The 19,929-nt window shown below is 36.4% G+C and overlaps 1 protein-coding gene across 3 annotated transcripts in view; it reads left to right on the top strand.

The window, feature by feature from the left end:
• LOC118724837 (limbic system associated membrane protein) overlaps positions 1-19,929 on the top strand; it is a 625,625-nt gene that overhangs the window by 122,651 nt on the left and 483,045 nt on the right. The window lies entirely within an intron of this gene.

The raw sequence follows: 19,929 nt of genomic DNA on the forward strand, positions 1-19,929 counted from the left end.
GGCCCCTTCTCTGATTGAGTTCGACACCCCTACTCTATATACTCCTACATCTTATCTGTTTTTCTATGATTATAAGTATAATGGATTGAGCTGTTTACCATCTGCTTCTTTGCAATTAATTCCTGACTCTTGAGGCAAAGTTTGTCTCTTATTGATCTACAAGTCCTCAGGATATGGCACATACCAGTAGCTCAGCTTAATATATTTGTTGAACTGTATGGAACATCCTACCAGCTAGAGAGACCAAGCTGAGCTAGCATAGCCAATAGGAGAACATAGCCATTATTAACCATGCCCATTCTATAAGGTAAAAATCACTTATGATCTTTTCATAATTATTTTTGGGAAGTTTTATCCCTGCTTTGCCCCTTTATTTCATTCCTTATAGGTATTTTTTTAAATATATTTTATTGATTTTTTACAGAGAGGAAGAGAGAGGGATAGAGAGTTAGAAACATCGATGAGAGAGAATCATCGATCAGCTGCCTCCTGCACACCCCCTTCTGAGGATGTGCCTGCAACCAATGTACACGCCCTTGACCAGAATCGAACCTGGGACCTTTCAGTCCCCAAGCCAACGCTCTATCCTTTGAGCTAAACCGGTCTCGGCCTTTTATAGGTATTAGCCTGTCACTAAAGATCCCTTCACCCACTTTCAAGTAAGGCCATCCCTTAAATTTCACTGTTTTAATACTTCTATCAGTTCACACTTGCTAGTCACCATGATGTAAGAGATAACCACCCAAATACCACACACCATGTAAAAGATTGCTCTGAGCATCCACTTGTTAAATCTGTTGTGCTCTGGATACACTTGTGACAGTCTGCCCATACAGATTACTCGCTCCCAGGGTTAGTGACTGTAACATTTTTGATTAACCTCTCAGTACACTTCACAAGCACTTACTCTGGGCTATTTTCAGATCATGAAGATACCATGAATCACTGAGATGTTGCTGGGTATCTGTTGACATAATTTTTACCAGTATGGAGTAATTCTATGCTCCTGAAATTCAAGGAGAGTAAAATAGTTTTTATTTTTGTAGTTTTGTTCTATCTCAGACATAATTGGACATTGAATTCAGATTAAAAAATAAATAACTAAAAATAAAAAAATCTATTAGGAATTACTTATGTAATTACCTCTGTGTCAGAATTTGTGTATTTATAGACCCACATTTAATTCTTTGGTGTCAAGTTGGCTATTTTTTTTTAAAGACTGCTTATTAATTATTTTTAACTTGAAATAAGCAACACAGTGCATAGCTTCAATTTATTTTCCAAACTTTAATGACATATGGCAATATTCTCAAAATCTCTATTTCTTTTAATTATGTTCTCCAGAAGGCATGACTTCTATAGTGTGCTTAATTCAAGTCAGAGACAACTTGACATTTCAGTAGGTATGTACCCTCTTTAAAGAAGCCAGGCATTTGCATGAGGTTGAGGAGGCCTCTCTAGTTTCATTTCTCAATGTCCATGGGCACACAATTTCAGAGTTCATGAAAGCAAAAATGAAAACAAGAGCACACTCAGGTTATATGTAATTTAGAACTTAGAACCACAGACAGCAACCAAATTTTAAAATAGTTTAGAATTCTAGACTCTCTGACTGAGAAAAATCATATATTTATTTGGTACACTGACAAATATATGAATGACTATCTTGTAGATTAGCCCTTCCCATCTTGTATATCCTTCCTAATGGAAAGAGTGGAGACAGCTACTGCTGAACTGTCAGATTTCTCACTGTAGTGATATCAGCTGTCCATCCAAACTTTTATTTATCAAAATCTTTTTAAAAACTACTTATTGATCATCTGTTTTTTTTATATACAAAAGGCATAGAATTGACTTAAAAACAAACCAGACCTGTAAGTTTGAGTGGCCATTATGCTTTATCAAAGCAGATTCGTGGGAAAACATGAGATCCTTTCAGACTTATGCATCAAATATTATTTATATTTTTAGTGAAGGTTATTTATTCAACAGTTCACAAAAAGCTATAACATACTTCCTATGTATTGGGAAGTACATCAAGCATTAACATTCTGTCCTTCATGTTTTAGAAAGTTAGCAGAATGGAGATGGTCTTTACATAAATTGTATATGCAAGGAGGATTTTATAGAGGTGATTACTATTATAAATACGTGTTGGAAAAAAAGTTATTTTAGGGGTTTAGAAATATAAAGGCTTGGAACTAATGGAAGGAAGAGCAGATAAAATGAGTGTACTTACAGAGAGATAGTGAATTGGGGGGGGGGGGGGAGTTACTTACATACAATTTTGCCTAAGGCAATTCCAGGCCTGCCTAATTGGGAATGTGCCACAATGAACCAACTGAACACATTATCTACAATGCCACTGGAGATTTCCATAACAAGTGGACCCTTTCTATTGAATTACTGGGTCACAATTGTCAGTACCTTCATTTCAGAACACTTTCTTCCTTTTTGACAGATTGCCTTGTCAAGAAGCCCTTGAACAGTCTGTGACAAAAAATAGACCTGAGCTGAAGAATCTACCTATCCATGCCCAGCAGAGCTGCTCTGAGGAGTGGAAATGTGTGTGCATTTTTACCCTGTCCCTACAGCCACAATGAACCATTTTTCTTTAGGAGGGCTTTTCACCGGGGAGGAGAGAACTACCAATTAAGGTCCAATTGCCAGCTCTATCATGATGCCTTTGTGTCAAGGAAATGTTTGCTTGCTGCCTATCTTTATAATTTCCATTATAACCTTTTACTTTTATTTAATTTTAAAAATTTTACTTTATAAAGCCTTAATTTTATGATTTGGCAGGATACATTTTTACTGTGACTATATGTATGAGGAATGAGGCCCAGTCATATTTCCAGTGACTCATCCAATGAAATGCTTAAACCTCAAGCCATTACTGGAAATACCTCCCAATCCCTTTAGGGTGGACAGCTTTCTCAAGAAACCATTTTGAGAAAATATAGTCTTGGAAATCAACAGGTGATTTGCTTCTTTCTAGAATGAGAGAATATTAAAAACTGTTATTGATACAGTCTTCTATTCTGTTCCCATGTTTGCATCATTAAATCATAAATGTTTATTAATGTCTCCCTCCTTGGTTTTATTTTATTACTTTTTGTTTCTTTGTTTGTTTGTTTTGACCTCAGATACAGAAGGTTGAGTTAATTTTTCTCCTGAGTTCAATGTGACTTGTTACTAGTGATCAGTTTGGTTGTCAGAGATTCATTTTCTGCTGCAACCTATAAGTAACTTTAGGGGTTATCCTTCAGCCTGGGCAAAGCACTTTTAAGTCTTAAGCATAAGGGGTGGCTTTTCTTTTTTAAATCCTCATTGATTAAATGTTCATTGATTTTAGAGAAAGAGATATCTATATAGATGATATAGATATATAGATATAGATGTAGATATAGATAGATACATAGATATAGATATAGATATACATTAGATGATATAGATATAGATATAGATATAGATATAGATATAGATATAGATATAGATATAGATATAGATAGATATAGATATAGATATAGATAGATATAGATATAGATATAGATAGATAAAGAGAGACTTCCATGAGAAATAAAAACAAGGATTGGTTGTCTTTTGTATTCACCCCACAACCTGATTGAATCCACAACCTTTTTGGTGGGAGACTCTCCAACCAATTGAGCCACCTGGCTGGGGCGGGTATGGCTTTTTTTTTTAATTTTTAAAATAAATCTTTATTGTTCAGATTATTACAGTTCCTCTTTTTTTCCCCCATAGCTCTCCTCCGGTTCCCACCGCACTCCCTGCCCTTACATGCCCCATTGTCCTCGTCCATAGGTGTACAATTTTTGTTCAGTCTCTTCCCACATACCCTAGACCCCTTTTTCCCCCCTCTGAGAATTGTCGGTCCACTTCCTTTCTGTGCCCCTGATTCTATTGTATTCACCAGTTTATTCTGTTCATCAGATTTTTTATTCACTTGAATTTAGATTTACTTGTTGATAGATATATATTTGTTGTCACTTTGTTGTTCATAATTTTTATCTTTACTTTTTTCTTCTTTGTTGTCTTCTTAAAGAATAACATTAAGCATTTCATATAATACTGGTTTGTTGGTGAGGAACTCCTTTATCATTTTCTTATCTGTGAAGCTCTTTATCTAACCTTCAATTCTAAATGATAGTTTTGCTAGGTAGAGTAATCTTGTTTGTAGAGTCTTGCTATTCACCACTTTGAATATTTCTTGCCACTCCCTTCTATCCTACATAGTTTCTGTTGAGAAATCAACTGACAAGTATATGGGTACTCCCTTGTAGGTAATTTTTTTTCTTGCTGCTTTTAATATTCTCTGTCTTTTGCCCTTGGCATTGTAATTATGATGTGTCTTGGTGTGGTTCTGTTTGGATTCCTTTTGTTTGGGGTTCTCTGTGCTTCCTGGACTTGTAAGTTTATTTATTTTTTTCACCAGGTAGGGGAAGTTTTCTGTCATTATTTCTTCAAATATGTTTTCAATATCTTGCTCTCTCTCTTCTTCTGGCACCCCCATAATTCGGATATTGGTACACTTGAAGTTGTCCCCGAGGCTCCTTACACTATCTTCATATTTTTGGATTCTTTTTTCTTTTTTCTTTTCCAGTTGGGTGTTTATTGCTTCTTCGTATTTCAAATCTTTGACTTCATTCTTGCGATCCTCTAGTCTGTTGTTGGATCTTTGTATGTCATCCTTTATTTCAGTCAGTATATGCTTAATTTCTAATTGGTCCTTTTTCATATCATTGAGGGTCTCATTAAATTTCTTGGAAGTTTCTAAAAGATTCCTGAGTAACCATATAACTGTGGTTTTGAATTCTATATCCAGTAGTTTGCTTTCCTCCATTTCTATCATTTGTGACCTGTTTCTTTATATCTGCATTTTGGCTGCTTCCCTGTGTTGCTTTGTGTGCTAAGTGTCCTACAGGGCCAGGTGGCTCAGCTTCCCTAATTACCTGAGGTGGTGAACCACTTTGTGGGCTGTGTGCACAGTCTTGTTGTAGTTAAGCCTTTATTGCTGTTGATATCACTGGGAGGAATTGACCTTCAGGCTGTGAGGACTGAAGTTGTGTCTATGATGGGAGAACTTCTGTGCTAAAGACCTCTTTATGGGACAGGACTTGTTTCAGTGGGGCTTTGGTGTTCACCGAGTCTGCTCCTGAGTGTGTCTCTTATGAATGTGAAGAGTTATAATCTGTATAGTCTAATTCTGACCACTGGATACACTGGCTCTTGGATCTCCAAAGAGGTGCAAAGTCAGCCACTGCCTGAGGCCACCCAGCAGGTCCTACTGATAGATCTGCAGATTCTTCTTTGTTTGGGGTTTGGAGGTGCCCATATGAGGCCCAGCTGTGAAGCAATGCAAGCTGCTGTGGAGTCTTAGGCCTTCTTTTGGAATTGCTGGGGCTCTCTGCCCCAGCTGCAGTTTGTTAGGTTTTAAATTGCAAAAGGCCAGGTCATTCATATGCAAAATCCTCTGCATACAGCTTGAGTTGGGTTATAAATTGGGTGGGGTAGGGTCTCAGGGAATCACCAGGGTGGAGCAAATGGCAATGACTTCCCATCAGCCTTGCCCTAAAGAGTTCCCTAGGTATCTGTGTCCCAAGGCACCTTGCAGGAACAATGATCCCTGCAAGCACCTCTGAGAGAAAGCCACCCTCATGTTCCTGCCTAATGCCAGACTGCCCAGTTTCTCCCTGAATGAGTCTGGGTTTGGAGTCCAGAGTCTCGCCTGAAATGAGAGTTCAGAGCAATAAAAAGCTTGTATCTCCCTCCCAATTGAAAAAGACAACAGTGTACTCAGTTGCCAGCTTGTTTCTGTGAGTGCCTCTGTAATTCTGCACCTCTGTACCTCTGCACCTCCTCCCAGTCTCAGTGCACTTTTCTCTTTCCTTCTAGTTGTATAACTTCCACTCAGCCAGCCTTCCCATGGTTCTGGATGATATTCATTTTGTCTTTTGGTTGTAATGTTGATGTGGTTGTGCAAAGCAGCAAGTTCAGGAGTTTACCTATGCCGCCATCTTGGGTATGGCTTTTAATAACATTTCCATTCCTAAATTTTCTTTTTCCCTTTAGTGTCCAAATATTGAAATACTGATATAATTTCTTAATTATTTCAAAAGTATACTCAATATATTAACTTTTGTCATTTTTTTATGGAAATAATATTCTGAGACCTTAGGGTTAGTATTCAGGTATTAAAATATTATTATTTTTTATTTAGAACAGACACAGATGACCTGAAAACGTTCAGTCATTTCCCCAAAATGAGTATCCTATTTCCAGGGGTTAGATGGGTCTTTCATCTTCATGAAAAGTACATGTAACCTATGTGATGAAATAAAAGGCAATGTCTCCGTTTATAGACATGCCTTACCATTGTTACAAGTTTAAATGATACTATGCATGATACATATCAAATCAATGGGAGAGCAGAGAATAAATTCCAAGAACCCCAAACTTGCCCAGAGCTTCCTCCCTGGGATTATATGATTTCCCATTTCCTCTGAGCTCTAGTTTCAAACCTTTAGGAACTGTGGCTGAGTTCTGTCTCCACAATGATTTTGTCTGAGCAAGGGGGTAAGTGACTGAGAACTTCTGCACAGCTGGCCTTCCTTCTCCCTTCACCTCTCTGCTAAATGGATGTGATCAAAAGTGCCTGACACGGGAGCCTACATAATGGGGCTGCATTTCCTTGTGAAGCTCAGTACTTTTTACTGAGACCAACAGCTTCATTTTCCTCAGTCCCTGCTGCATTAATGGCTGGCTTTAGGCTGGGAGGTGAGAAGGAAGGGAGTGAAGAATTGCTGAGAGGAACGCAGGTGACATGGTTAACAGATGGCCTTATTAGAGACACTTTCCCTAGGCCTAAGTGAAGCCTTTTTGTCTGAGTCGGCGAGAAGTGGGTCATTTTCCTGAGCTGTCAGGCTCGGCGCTTACTGGACTTGTGGCTGTAGTTGTGGCAAGGTGTGGGTTTCACTGCTGGCTCTTGGTTTCCTGAGATATGCTAAGGGCCCTGACTCTTTAGGCCTTTCCAGCACAGGCGAGAGCTTTCCACAGACCATTTGCTTCTTTTATGAACCAAGGTTTGCTTCAAACTGCATGCCTCATGCATACCTAGACACAGTTGGAGATCTCTGAGTTGCTACCCGCAAAGCTGGGTCAAATTCTGAGCTGGTACAATGGTTCAGTGGTTCAAGATACCCGGAGGGCCAGGGAAATATTGCAGATTCTCAAAACCATATGTACTCCAAAAAACATCTATACATAGAATTGAGAGCGATCTCAACTCATATTTGTATTGTCATCATTTCTAATGTATACATTTTATGGTGGGTAAGTTTTAAATTTACTTGTAATATTTATGAATTTATAGGTATTCATAAATATTAGAAGTAAATTCAAATAATTATAAATAAATCCACTATGTACTTTCTCAATCAAATGGACATTAAAGGAATGACCATGGTTCTGTGTGGTTCTGCACAGTCCTTTTATATTGTTTTCATAATATTTCCTAAGGATTTGCTTTCCGTCAGTATTGCTCCTATGATGTGACATGCTATCTCCTGTAGAGTTTATCTGTCACAGAATGTACATCAGTGACTTTTTAGCATGTCACTAATAATCCTCCCCCACCCACAACTGCTGTTTTGGAAGAATTTAGTTATTGTGTTTCAACTTGTCCTACTCCACCAGTTCAAGGCCTCATGGGTGGCCATTCCTTACACAAGTTGGAGGGGACAGAATACTTGGATGGTCAAAGTAAAAGACAATCTCCAGTCTGTTACTTGGCAAGACTTTGTATTCTGATTCATTTGCATAAGGCTGAATTACCCTGTTACTTTTGCCAGTTATTATTATTTTTTTTAAACTTTTGGTTCCATTCTCTTCCCATTTCCAACATTTTTCCAAAGAACCTAAGTGACTGGCAGATATGCACCATATGTAAGGGTAGGCACTGCTCAGATTTGAAAAACCTTTGTTAAGGTAGGTTGTATTGTTTTGCTCCTTGCACCAAGAGTGTGTGTGGCACAGAATGGGAAACTCTAAATATACCAGTAAATAAATCAGTATCACTAGACAAACTCCTGGGGATTCAAAAATTGTAAATGCTTAATTAAGCCTGACTTAAAAATAATTTCTATCTCTAGCATGAAGAATAGAAAATGAAGTGAAACTGTACCTTGAAATTAGTTCTTATAACATATAGAACATACTTTAATTGATAAGAAAATTATTTTATGGAGCTATTTTTCCCCCCAAAGCCACAGATTCATGACCACATCTTTATAAATTGAGAAGAGAGCACTTACATACACTTTCTATGGAACAATCCTGCCAAGCTTTCTTTGTGTCTTTCTGCCTTTCCTCACCCCTTTCTCGTTAGCAAACTCCAGAAATCAGAGAAGAGCCTCCTAACTCCCAGGTTGTTTCACTGTGAGCACATATGTCTCTCAAACATATGCAGATGTGTTGCAGCCAGCAGATACAAAGCTGATGACTTTAAGTCCATGGTTTATTTGCTAAGACTGGGCATGATTTGGGGCCAAAAATTAGAGAAGAGAACAGAAGGAGGGCCTCTCCCTTCTGTCCATGGATCTGCAGGGATTTCTATTGGAACCAGAAGAGAAGAATCAGACAGACGGCTTCTTCAGTTTCCAAAAAATGTAAGTCAATTGTTGCATTATATATTTTAGGTATCTGTGCCTGCATCAAACACATAATGGATAGCTAGCTAGATTTATAGATAGACACCTAGATGGATGATAAATAGAAATGGAACATACGTTGAGGAATTGTATCACAGGATGCCTTTTGGGAGATTATTTGCCTGCCAGAGATGCCACACATAAAGAAGATAAAGGAGATAGAGCAATAACCAGTAAATCTATTAAGACTACACAGTTGGATTCTGGAAGAAGAGAAAGAGTGGTAGTGGGAGATATCACTAAAAAAGAATAATGAAGATAAAATTTGCAAACTTAAGCGAAACTGAAATACTATGCTTTCCCCCTCACCCATGAGCTCAAAGGCTAAACACTTTTTCTGAAAAGATAATAGTCAGTCATTTTATTCTTATTATATATCAAGATATCAATCTACAGAAAAGTTAGTTGGCTTTATCACTTTGGTTAATGTGTCTTATAATAATACTGTCTTTTTTACTCTTAATCTATTCAGAAAGACATTTCCTAGTGTAACACTGAAAAGAATAAGGCAAAGGGATTAAAATATAACATGCTATATGACAAAAACCAAACTTAGCATTTAAATTTATCAATCATCTATAGAAGTAAAAGTTTTATTTTTATTCCTCAAGAAATAACATAAAGGATTCATTATCAAATAGAGTTTTTTTTAAAAAAAATATTAAGCAGTATTTTTTTTTAGCAGACATAATATTATATCATGTTAAAGGTATCAACTTAGGGGTCCCATTAGCCTTTATACCCAGGGCAAATTTCTTTGACAGCACCAGTGATGCTGAATCATGGGGATGTTCAGTGGTCTCCCTGAGATTGTGATGATTCTAACTAGAAGAGTATTCACAACTGCTACTTACATTAGTCTTAATAGAGGTGCTCCTCAATTTATGATGGAATTACATCCCAGTAGATCCATCATAACTTGAAAATACTATAAGTAAAAAAATGCATTAATGCGCATAATCACATCACAGTTTACCTATCTTACCTTAACTGTGCTCAGAACACTTACATTATTAAGTTGTAACTCCAACATAAGTTACGGAGCATTGTAATTGACTTCTTCATCTTCTTCTCACCAGAGGCAGGAGGCACAGTTGGGGGTTCTGTAGACATCATGAGATGCTAAAACACAAAACACAATATCTGAAAAATGCTGCACCCAGTGCACTGTAGAGCAAAGATTTTCAACCCATCTTATTTCATGGAACACATAAACTAATTACTAAAATTCTGCTCCCACCAAAAAAAAAAAAAAAAAAGTTTTTCACATTTAAATGGCTATTGTTGTGTTGGCTGTTGTCGTTTTTTTTTTTTTTTTTTTAATTTGACGATCTAAGGGAAATGAGGTCAATGACTCTGACTGAATACTCAGGTGTTGCATGTTTTAAAATTTCGTGCAGCATATTTGTTGAAAATTGCTGCTGTAGAGTATACATTGCTTATTCCCATGATTGCATGGCTGACTGGGAGCTGTGGGTCACTGCTGGGGCCCAGCATCACTAGAGCTTATGGTACCATACATCCAGCAAGTCCTGGAAAAGATCAAAATTCAAACTATGAAGCACAGTTTCTATGAAAGGTGTATCACTTTTGCACCATCTTTGTAAAGTTGCAAAATCTTAAGCTAAACCATCATAAGTCAGTGACTGTCTGTAGTGTTCTTTGCCTCTGAGTTTTCTACCTATGTATCTCATCTCTCCTTTACTCGTTTCCAATTTGGATACAAGAATTCAGTTTCTTCACTGAGATTTACAAGAAATCGTCATAGCATTTTGTTTTGTTTGTAGTCTTTGCAGAAAATTGGGAAAGAGCATACTACATGGTGCTCAGAATCATGTCACCTGTGTTGCTGTACTTTTTTGTCCCCACAGAACCAACAGATATAAGGGGAAAATTATATGAGGGTGTTCAGTTCAAGCCTGTCCCTTCTGGTTGTGTTACTTGGGGCTTGTAATTTAAATTCTCTGGACAGTTGTCATTTGAGTTTTTTACCTGTACAACAAGGACCTTATGCTATTTTTCCAGGTTATTTCATGTGGATAGACTTCAAGGGCCTCCAAAGCATAAGGACTATGTCTTCAACTTCTTTGAATCCCCCAGAATACAACATCTAATGTAGTATCTGTGGGAATGGATTCTTATAAGGCATTTAAGGATTTCTTATAAGAAACAATCCTTATTTTAGTGTAAGCCTAACACCTGAAAAGCTCTCTGGATGTGAAACTACCTCTCTTGGACAAAGCAAACAGTGCTGTGGTCAAACACTAGTTCTGGGCTATTCTCATCAAATCCCTTTTAGTGTGGGGTGCTTGTTAGATATTTTTAACAGTAAAGTAGAGTCTTTATGGTTTATATAATTCACAAAATGTAACAGATTGCCTTATTTAACACTTAAGAAGAAAATCTTCTTTACGTGCAAAGTTCAGTAGAGAATTAACTAAGAGAGTAAATAGCAGCTGCAATATGTGTTCATTTCAGGATCCTTAGCAATTGATTAGCATACGATTTGGCTAAAATGACCATGCTCATACTCATACTCATACTCATACTCACTCAGACTCATTGCATTATGTGGCCAGAATGGTTCAGTGCATCCAACAGACATGTGCAGATATTAACCTTGTAAACTCAGTGGGAATCAGTTCTTTATTCTGAACTGGATCTTAATGCTCCATCTAAATTTATGTGAACAAGCACATAGATTTCCCAGCGTGCTGTTCTAAGGGCACATACTCACAAAAATGCTCTGGTTTGCTTGTTAACCAAGTTGAAACGTTAGAAGCGTATTTTGTTTCTTCCCATAATGTCTCATTAATGCATCTATAGCAAATTAATCCTATGATTTTCCTTTTGGCGGCTTAGGGGGTGTCAATATGCAATATTGCTTTGTTGCTCTTCTGAGTTCTAATCTAGTTAAGAATTAAGGCACAGAAAACAAGTATTTCTTCTGATCTGATGAGATGGTGACTTTGTTACTACTGATAATGGCAATTGGAGAATAAAGCTATAGAACTTTGATTAAGAGGGCATTCTAACACTTTCTCTCCCCTCTTCCTCCAACCTACTTTATCCCTGATGTCTAGAAAGTTTAACTCTAGAGAATAGTCACACTTACTTAGAATTATATATTTATGCTTTTGAAGATAGAAAAAAAATCTCTATAATCTGCAACTTTTAATGAAGATTAGCTCCATCAGTCAAGAAATGTGACCCTATGGATGTTACCTGGTTTCAAATAACTCAATCTTGGAGAGTTAGTAGGCTAAGGTATTACTGTAGCAGAAGAACTTACATCTCAAAAAACAGAAACCAAGGAAAAGAGGGTCCTTTCAGCATTACTTTTATTCAGAATAAAAAATAATAATTCCCCAAGATTTATTCAATAGATTCAAATCAATTAACGTGTTGTACTGTGTAAACAAAAAGATTTAAAAAAACACACATAATAATATGAATAGATTCATAGAAAAGCATTTGACAGAATAAAAAATTCCTTTCTTGTTGGCCAGAGATATGACTCCCTAAAATTAAGACAATTGCGTAATGTCAATTCCAGCCACTTTTTATTTTTCCTCAAATATAAAAATATCATTTTAATGACATTTTTTATCATCTCATTTCCTCTAGTATTCCATCATTTTGTGTGTGTTCTGCACAGGGGCATTCTTATAGTCCCCTATGGCCTGGAGGTAAAATTTGTCCTCTTAATTTCTTATTTTCTATACCCTTGCCAGTAAGTTTTAATTGAGCATTGGGAAAAGATTGCTGAAAAATTATATAACAGTTACAGTTTTTCTGATTTGACTGTTATCAGTATAAATGCTACTGGTGACAAATTGAATCCTGCATTCTTTGTTCCTCTCCATCATGACCCCTCATGTTCAATCACTGCAGGTTTAAAAGTTAAGTGCAGGTTACTTATGCTATTTGATGTTAAGAATGAAATAGCTGCCCCTATTATATCCCACATCAGGTATTATCTACAGAACGTATAAATTAACCTTTGATTCATAACAGTTATTAATATTTAAATTTAAGTGGCAATCTAAGCTTGTAACATTGTCTGTTGCTTTTAATACCTGAAGCACAATAGAAAACACAGATTACTATAATGCTGAATCTATATGAATAGTAGTTAAAAATCACTACTGCTATGGTAACCAAAAAAGAAAATACAAAAAGCGTATTCTTTATTTAAAGAGTCTGTTAAAGATTTTCCTTTTACTTCAGATTGATTTCCACACACTTTTATTAATTTCAGGTCAAGTGACTTTTCTGAAATAGAAGTGATTATTTATTTTGCTCATTATTTCTGAATCCGAGAATATTCAAATTCTTTTGTAGATTAGAGTAAGACTTAGCAATCAACATTTGAAATAATTGTAGTAAAAATCAGGATTCAAAATTGCATAGAAATAGTGTTCCCTATAATATTGTACTTCTGGTTAATTTTATAAAATTCAGCCAGTAATAGTTGAACATCTTCCTGTGAACAATCCACTGAATGGACTGATTTTAGCCAGTGTTCACTGTCAAGTGTTTGTACTTCTTGTACAATAGCCTTAGTAGGGATGTGTGCAGGTGGTAGAGAGTCAAGATAATGATGAAGATGTGATGATGATTCATTCTATATGTAGTCAATTATTCAGTCATTCAACACTTGAGCTAGACAACTAAATAACCAATGAAGAAACCAATCAATATCTACTGAGGAGATTATGCGTAGCACTGGTTTTATATTGTGTATCACCTAGGAGGAGAAGTGAGTTTTTGTGCATGTGTGTGTGTTCAAAATAACATATGCATATAGCCAAAAACATTAAAGTGCTGGACAGTCTTCTTCTTTAGCCCTCAAAATCATTCTCTCCATTTTTCTTTTAATTATGTTGATTAGTTCCATATATTTCATTATAATGCTTATAATGATGCTAACAATTTGTCAATTTTAGACAATATCTATTGACTTCATGTTATAATAGATAACCATATTGCTCTTCAACTATCCTCTAATTTTTCTAATCTAATATGATTATATATGTGTTCATAATTCTCTTATGAACATTTCTGTATGAACTTTTTATAGCTAGTTTTAAACATCCATTTTCACCCCAAGAACCATACACAGTATTTCTTAACCCTTATCTTATAAATTAAGAACATTTGAATTTCTGCCTGTCCCTCTAGGTTGCTTCTCATCTTTAAAAAAAAAAAAGCATTTTAATGGAAATAGTAAATTACCCTTCATAGTTTGCAAAATGTTCAGGTTTAGAGGGTAATTTTTATAACTACTGATAGCCTCTATTGAGTCATCTGAAAGAGAAATCACCTTGGTGGCAGAATCAGTAACAAAGAGCATCCAGAAGAAGAGTCTGAACCTTATAAGAAAAAAGCAAAAATATATAAAATGAATGCTCTTTGAAGAAAATGATGGTGGGTATAAGAGAGTGAGAGGCCTTTGTGTGGACAGTCATTCTTGACAAAGAAATAGATAAATGGAGAAATAGTGTTTGTTTTTTGTAATAGTTGACAAGAGGGCTGGAGGGGTAACCCTTCTCTAGGATAGAGACTTAGAAAGTTTAATGTGAACCTTTGGGTTATCAAACATTTATATTTTTCTGAGCTGCACCGTTACGTGCACTTGGGTTCACTGTCTTGTAAATGGACACTTTCTAGAGAACAGAGGAACTATGTGAGCAAACTGTTTAACCTTGTGAGCTTTAGATATCTTCTCTGGAAAATGAAGGTGGGGAACAAGGTCATTCTTGAAGTCATTTTTTGATGTTAAAATTTATGTTGTAGATCAGAAGTCAGGCGGTACACTTAGATGCATTGAGGTTGAGCAAAAGATCTAGTAATTATATCCTACAGTTGTAAACACACTACAAATTATAAACTCAAATGTCCCCCTTACCTTACTGATTTCTTAGGGAACCCTGGGAAATGCACCGAGTACATTTGACCAAGATCTTTCAGTTAAATAATGACTGAGGAGACATTAGTAAACCTGATTTCCTCTTTCCTAGTAGATTTTTTTTTTTCAATCTACCTTTACTCTGAGGTAGACAACATATAAGCAAACAAGATCTTTAATCAATATCCACTATTTATTTTTATCACATACTCACATTTTGTGTTCTGTAATCATCATTGGAGAAGTTATGGTTGATCTGATCTACTTTTCATTCTTATATGCTCTTTCACATAGTGAGACTTGAGATTAAAGATGAATTGAATTGGTGAACAGACTATTAATATCTTGGAGAGATTAGGAGCTTTGTCAGTGTGATGTTATTTCCTACTTACATTTAATTATAAAATGTACATTCCATCTAAACTGCAGACATTAAATAAATAAAATAAATAGGGAGATTATCAAAGATAAGTTTTAAATTAACTCAATGCTCTGCAGGTCAGGAAAGAAAATACCTTCTTCTGTACATCTTTTGTGAGGGTTGTCAGTTTACATCGATGGTGTTTCCAGAGAGAGTATGTTTCAAAAGTTGATAAACTATAAGTCTTTTCAGGGTTTATTTGTACTTTTTATTTACTTTTTAACCAGAATCTCTGTTACACAATTTACTTTGAAGAAGATGGCTGAGTTGGGGAGATTAGTTGAGATGTGGAAGACAGTAAGAAGAGAGATAAAGAGAAAAAAATGCAAAAAGTTGTTGTCTGACAAATTGCTTCATAACAATGGGAGCTCTGCTAGGCACTTTTATGTGTGAGTCAAGGATGATTTTTTTTCTCAAGAAAATTGTAGATAATGTTACTTCTGAAGTCTGCCTAGTCCTCAATTGGTTGTGTCTAATTCACAGCTGGGGAACTCTGCCTAAGGTTTAGGAACCTAGGCTGTCTGAATCATGGTGGGACCAGGAAGTTGCATTGGGGCATGAGAAATAATTGGGGGAGGCAAGAAGCAGTGAAAGCTAGATTGTAGATTTATCTAAATGTGCCTTTGGATAAGTCTACATCTCCTAATTCTAACCTAAGTCATTTCCCAAGCTACTGTTAGTTGTGGCAAACCAATGAAGCCAACTGGTATTGTAATGAAAACATCCATCATGGCACCATAAAATATGAGGAACTGAAAATGCTCCAGGTATCAGCTAGGCCAAAGCACTTATTTTACAAATGAAGATACTGAGACCCAAGGAGGTTAAGTGTCTCACCCAGGGTTAAATAGCTTGTTAGTACCATATCTGGGATTAGAGCCCAGCTCTAATGAATCCTAGGCCAGTGTTTTTGGTCAAACTCAATACAGTCTGTCCATATGGCCAAGCCATATGGCATGGCCTCAAAGACCTACTTCTGTCCCCAGAAACTCTAGACTAATCATTTTTCTTTTTAATTCAGTTTTTGATTCTCCTACCCATATACATTAATCCTGATTAGTGAGGCACAGGCTTATAATTTAGAGCATCTATGTGCAGAAGAGTAGGCAGGTTAGATTAAAGTGGCAAAGAGGAATATGCCCAGCAAGGAGAATGACCTGAGAAAAGACATGAACATGAGAATTTGGCTTGTGCCCTTAGCAACTAAGGCAAAGACTAATAGTTTCCTTTACACTGAAAGGGCACATATGTTTAGAGACATAGTTCAGGATATGTAGAGTCTTCAGTAAAATTTCAGTTTTGAAGGCATCCTGGATACAAGGAGAGATACTGGAGATTTTTAAAGAGAACAGTTGTTTGTCCTAACCATTATTAATTAGTGTAATTAAATAGCAGAAAATAGGATTGATTTTGTTAGGGAGAATTTAGCGACATGAAGACCAAATAGGAAAGTATTTTTTGGTCTAAATTCTTTTACATATATCTTGGGAATGATGGGAGGGAATTATTCAATGTACAGATTCTAATGTTTAATGTCCACTTATTCTTGATTGTGGTACAGCACAAATAGTGACATTTAATATTTCCCCCACATTGGTTTACTAAAAGGTAGTATACAGGGACATGCCATTTAAGAAACTTTCCTAAGCAATGTTTAAACCAAAATGTCACTAATCCAATTATTTATCATAGAAGTTGCTATAAGCTGCCTATACAGAAGCATTTTTTTTTCTTTTTTTTCTTTTTTTTTTTTACTGAAAGAGGGAGTTGTATATCCAACCCAAAGGTGCCATTCTAGAGTCCACGACATCAGTTGATACAAATTAACTCTATACAAGAGGAGTTCTATCTGTACTCTGTACAATCAGAGTAGTTGCCTCTGGGTTTGTCCTAGGAAATATGAGGGATGAACCAGACGATAATGAAAAGAGAAGGTTGAAGAAATCCAAAGAGGGAGAAAAATGGGGTGAGTAATTAGTTCACACAACTATCTGGTGCTATGATAAATTTCTAGTCTAGGCTTAGCTTCAGGCTACACATCTTTACAATAAATCTTTCCTTAAGGTAGCCTGAGTGAGTCTCTGTTCTTTGCCGCAAACCCATAAGCATATTGATCTAATTTTTAATATGGCCAAGTTGATCACTTAAAACTTAATAACTGAGGTTTGTGTTGGAGACAGAGGACTAAGATTTTTACTATTGGTAGAATGTGCTACCAAGTGAGTACCAGGTGATGAATTTGACTTACCATAAAGGAAATTATCATTGAGCTACTTTGGATCTAACAGAGTCAAATCAATTTTTTGGATTTGCAGTTGGAAATGGTATATATAAAAGTAACAGAGTAAAAACATTAAAGACATTGATTGCAAAGTCAGTGGGTCTTCAGTAGCCTTTGCTGCATCATTTGGCTATTGATTTAACTGAGCATTTTCCTGAGTGAGGTGTGACAAGCTAAGGTGTTCTTTATCAGTAGATAATCCATTTTCCTGGGGGGAAAAAGTTAAATACAGGTTAACCAAGTTAAACATGTTTTGGGAAAGTGAGACTTTTCAGAGTGCTTTATATGTTATGGTGCATTTTAAATTTCTAAAAAAGATACAATGTGCAGTGGTTTTCATATGCTTGATAATGAAAGCCCAACTCAGTTTTTTTGAACTGTTTATTTATATCTCAGGAGAATACCGATCTTGGTTTGTTCCTTTCTTTTATAAATTGACAAGTGTTCTTTTGAGTTAGGCCTTCTCTGATCACTGTAGATGCTATTGATTGCCTCTTTTATGCAATTTTACAAAACAGATAAACAAGTAGAAACTTGGGATTTAAGGAGTTTAATTGCATCTCTAAGTGTTCACTGTATTTTATAGGAAATAATTTCAAGTCAACCTAATAATCACATGGGATGTAAAACTGGAATAGCACAGGTCTCTTTTGACTATGTGTGAACTGGCTTAAGCATTTATAGAAAATTGAATTTAACTCCACCTGATTTATTCTCAGATGAATTAGTCTTCTGTTTGTTTACTTCTTTGTCTTGATAGGCCTTAAATACTAGGGCAGTTAATCCAAGACCCTAGCTCTTGTTTGAGGTCCCCTTATAAAAAATATTCTACCAAGTGATTTGGGAACAAAAGAAATTTCTCACTGCCTTACGGCAGGAAAATGAATAGTTCTGTGCTGAAGACCCAAGAGACCAAAGTAGATTGGAAAAAAAAAAATCAGCTAGTGCATGTTTTGGGGAAGTTAGCAAATTGAAACTTTCAGTATTTTTAGGGCCTCATCACAAAAACCTTCAGATTTTGTGTGAGAAAACAACAAAATGGAATGAAGTTTTCAATTGGCTATTTAAGGTTTAAAGAGTTAGAAATTACACAATATTCACTCTACAGATCCCCAGTAAAGAATCAACAATGTGAGAGTAATCACAGGTGCACCAGTGTACAAACATTTTAATCCATTGCCTGTAATGGTCCAGTGAGTTGCCATTTCTCCAACAATCATACTGTGTTGCCCATGTTTAAACGTGCCTCCTTTAGCCTGTCTTTTCTCTGAGGAATCCATGCAGAGAGGAAAGCAGAAGCAGCAGAAGATGGGAAAGGGTAAAAAAATAGTAATGGTGCTTAGTAATAGTTTTCATCCACTCCCAAGAGGGCAGTATGTATCACTTCCCCACATGCCTTTCTTTGCATTTTTTCTTGCTCTCTTTCTCATTCCCTCCACCTCATAGAGACAACACCGAAGCCTACCTTCTTCTTCTAAAATAAATATATCCTGCCCTGTTTTACCTGGTCATGGTATGCTACATCATTTCTCCTGCTTCTCCTTTAGGGAGACAGCATAGTCTGTTCCCTTTCAAGGTTAAAGTTATTAGAAATGAAGAGGAAATGCCATGCTCCTGAGTCTAAGCCAGCTGGTTTGGAATTACATGAAGTTTGAGGCTCCTGCAGTGTTCTTAGCCAGGGAGAATGTCCATTCACACACATAGTTAAAGGCAAACGAGCTGTATAAGAGCAGACAGAGAAATATGCATTGCAAGGGTTAGTGCTTAGAGCATAAATGATCAGACTGGATGTGGGACTTTGGGACATGCTGGTGATATGAATGATCAAGTTAGATTAATGGCCATTGCTTTTGGTTTCCATATTTTTCATCTGATAAGGAAGGAACATTTTAAAATTTCTCTCCTTTACAACATTCATTTTGCCAGGTTTATTTTTCTAATGAATTTTGCTTTCAAAGTCCTTAATATTTTAAACCTTTGCTTTTTTTGTCTTTGGAACATGCTCCATGAATCAAACTGCAGTAAGTGACAGAGCCAGATACAATGCACACAAAAAGGAATAAGCATCTCTCAGTCAGCTCCTCTGCACAATGTGCATAAGCACACAGGTACCATAGAAGGGCCTGCTGATTGTCCCCACTGCCCACACCCACATTGGCAGAGGGATTGGTGTGGATTGGAAATTAAGACTTTGTGCTTGGGAATGCATCTTCTCATATTACAGAGTCACATTGTGAGAGCTATACTGGTAAGTGAAAAGGTCAGAGAGGAGGGCTCAGCAGTTCTGACCTCACCTGCATAAGGCCCACAACACCATGCCAATATTTTATCTGCAAAGATAAATGTAGGGCTCTCTGATTGTGATAACATCTCCACTCTACTTACTTACATACACACTCTCAGGCATGCACACACATCCCCACTCCAGAAACAGTTAACTTATTTAAAATAAATTACACATAAATATCTAAAATAGTATAAACTTCAGCCAATTATGAATATAATAGTGGCTAGTATGAGGCAAGCAATGAGAGATGAGGGAATATACCATCTTCAACTAGATGGTCATAGACAGAAAGGAAGGATA

The sequence above is a fragment of the Pipistrellus kuhlii genome, unplaced genomic scaffold (genome assembly GCF_014108245.1).
Source record: "Pipistrellus kuhlii isolate mPipKuh1 unplaced genomic scaffold, mPipKuh1.p scaffold_m20_p_2, whole genome shotgun sequence".
Classification (NCBI taxonomy): domain Eukaryota; kingdom Metazoa; phylum Chordata; class Mammalia; order Chiroptera; family Vespertilionidae; genus Pipistrellus; species Pipistrellus kuhlii.